At 49.0% G+C, this 3,220-nt stretch overlaps 1 pseudogene; it reads left to right on the plus strand.

The window, feature by feature from the left end:
- Positions 1-2,661: 2,661 nt before the first annotated feature.
- LOC110310808 overlaps positions 2,662-3,220 on the plus strand; it is a 19,403-nt pseudogene continuing 18,844 nt past the window's right edge.

Consider the following 3,220-nt stretch of genomic DNA (forward strand, 5'->3'; position numbering starts at 1 on the left):
GCCTCGAACTCAGAAATCCGCCTGCCTCTGCCTCCCAAGTGCTGGGATTAAAGGCGTGCGCCACCACGCCCGGCTACACACACTTCTTTAAACAAACGAATGACAAAGGAAGCTTTTAGTGTAAACAAAGTCTCAGAGGAAAGGCTGAAGAGCCAACTCAGGCAGGAGCTGTTCACACTTACCTGAAGTGAGGAACTTGGAAACACCTTGGGAAGAACATGGAAGTGTCTTCCAGGCTAAGAGAACAACCCTTGGGACCAAAAATGAACATGTTTGTCCAAAGCTGGTAAAAATATCAAAGGATGGGAACATGAGCACACAAGAGTGACCCAGGATGTCCTCAAAAGTTAGATGGGAGTAAGGGGTAGGGGGATGAGGTGGCTCAGTGTATAAAGGTGCTTGCCACCAAGACTCATGTCCTGAGTTCAAGTCCTAGAACGAACTCCCACAAGTTGTCCTCTGAGCTCTACAATTGACCAAGTGTGTGTGTGCGTGTGCATGTGCATGTACATGCACATTTGTGTGCGATACTTCTGGAGTCTAGAAGAGCTTGATGAATCCCCTGTTGAGTTGGAGTTACAGTGGTTGTAAGCCACCTGACATGGGTGCTAGAAATGAAGTTCCAGTCCTCTGCAAGAACAGGGTACTCTCAGCCTCTGAACCATCTCTCCAGCTCCAGTCAAAGCCTTTCTTACTGGGATCAAGCTTATGGTAGGCCAGATCCCAGTTCTCATGATGAGAACCAAAGCTTAGAAGGGAAGAGATTCGTGGCAGTGTGCAGCTGTAAACCCTGCACTTAGGAACTAGAGACCAGAGGGGGCCAACCTTGGCTACATACAGAGTGCAATCCTAGCCTGGGCTATCTGAGACTATCTCAAATAACCTCAAAAAACAGCAAAAACCAAGAAAGGAGCCAAGTGGTAGTGGCACACACCTTTAATCCCAGCACCTGGAAGGCAGAGGTGGGTGAGTCTGGTCTACAGAGCGAGCTCAGGACAGCCAAAGCTACACTGAGAAACTCTGTCTTGAAATACCAAAAAAGAAAACAAAGAAAAAGAAAGAAGGAAAGGAAGGAAGGAAGGAAGGAAGGAAGGAAGGAAGAAAGAAAGAAAGAAAGAAAGAAAGAAAGAAAGAAAGAAAGAAAGAAAGACCAAGAAGGAAAGAAAAGGATAAACTCACCTTTTCCTCCCCCATGGCACTCAGAGCAACAGTCAGCATCATTTAAAAGTGATTAGGATAACTGTTGTAGAGTCTGGAGTGCAAAGAGATGAGTGTTCACAAGCAGCAGAGTCCACATACAATGACCAACATCTGGATGGTGAAAGGGTGGGTCCCTTAAGCAAGCCATTTTGGAGTTTGCTGCTGAAGCCATCCTGAGCCTCCTTCCTAGCCTTCCTTCTGGTTCTCTGAGTTCCTGAGTCACCTTTTAAGTAAATTCTTCTTCCATTGAAAAGTTTGCCACTGTTGTTTTCTGTGGTCTGAAAACAAGCATCTTGACTAATACAGCAGGAACATGAGTCACAGTTTCAAAAGATACGTCTGTTAAGATAGGAATGCTGGCCCGCAGGCCGAGCCATCCGAGGGCAGAGACTGGCTGAGCATCTGAGGCCAACCTGGGCTAAATAGTGAAAGGGACCCTCTCTGCCCATTGACATACCTCTGTGTACTGCCACAGGGACCCCCAGTGACCACACTGGGTGGGGGCTCAGATCAGTGCCTCTTCAGGGCTCATCAGAGAAACTTTCTCTTACAGTGCTTAACACTGAGACCCACCATGTGCAGAGAGTGAGAGACTCTGGACCACCCAGTTCTCAGTGGGACGTCGTTATCAACCCCCACTTCTACCCCCCCCCCTGCAAGGCTCAGGGATCTATGTGGAAGAGGTGGCAGAAGATTGTTGGAGCCAGACGTGATGGAGAACCCCAAGGAAGCAGTGTCTTTGGCACACAGCAGGGCTGATGCATATGTGAACTGACAGAGACTATGGTGGCATGCACAGGACCTGCACAGGTTCAAGCCTGACTGAGAGGAAGAGGTAGACATGAGCTCCCACCCCTAAGTAAGAAGCTATTTACACTAGCTACTTGCTATCAAAGAAAAAGTAGTTTTCTCGAACGGAGTCTAACTGGATATACTAAGCATACTGCAGAGCAGGCCCCATGTCCAGGAGTAGCTGGCCAACACCAAAGTCTAGGATATTTTTGTTGTTGTTGTTTTTTGTTTTTTGTTGTTTTTTTGCCTCACTTTGGTTTATTTTGTGAATTGTTTTTGTCTTGTTCGTCTATTAATTGTTTATTTTCCATTTTGTGAGCATTTTAATATGTGGTTTCTGGGTTTTCTGTTTGTTTTTGAGAAAGGGGGGAGAGAGAAATTGGGTGGGTAAGGAGGTAGAGAGGAGGAGAGGATCTGGGAGGAACTGGAAGAGGAGAAAATAGGGTTGAAGGATACTGTATGGAAAAGATTTCAGTACAAGAAATGTTTAAAAGTCAAACCAAACCAAACAGAGCAAAGACATTGCTGCTATAGAGAAACTAGAAGGCTAAGCGTGTCATCTTCTCTAAAGGGAGAAGGGGGCTACATATCAGCCAAGAGCCAGCCAGAAGCAAAACACTATTGAGTATGCCAAAATAGAGTGACCTTAGGATAAAGAGTGGGCAGTCAGCAAACATCCCTGGCCTCAGGATGGCGAAGGAATGCTTCAGAACCCCAATCTGGAGCCTGGATAAGTTCCTAGAGCATCAGCTCCTTCCGGACAGCACGTTTCTTCCTGAGGTCAGAGCAGACGTGGAGTTCATATGTGCTTTCCTGATGGAGAGATGCTTCCAAGGTGCTGTCCACCCTGCGAGGATCTCCGGGGTTGTGATGGGTGGCTCCTAGGATGAACACACCATGCTCAAGGGTAGGTCAGATGTGGGGCGGGGGGGGGGGGCCGCCGGGGCGGGGGGGGGCGGGAAGGGAGTGAGAGAAAACCTCGTCCTGCCAGAGTTCTGGTGCTTTGGGTGGGCAGATGCGGGAGGACTGCTGCTCGCTTTCCACGCGGCCCCAGGTGGGTGTCTGGCTATGGGACGCCACGGTCCCCACTCGGCAGGTGGTGGACTGTGGCTTTCTTTCCCCCAGCCTGGAACCTGCTTGCTCAAGGGTGGAGCTACCGGCTCATTCGTCCTGCCACGCCCACTGCTGGAACCTGCCTTTGCCGCCTGGAGGCACACACGTGTTCGTC

The sequence above is a fragment of the Mus caroli genome, chromosome 15 (genome assembly GCF_900094665.2).
Source record: "Mus caroli chromosome 15, CAROLI_EIJ_v1.1, whole genome shotgun sequence".
Taxonomy (NCBI): domain Eukaryota; kingdom Metazoa; phylum Chordata; class Mammalia; order Rodentia; family Muridae; genus Mus; species Mus caroli.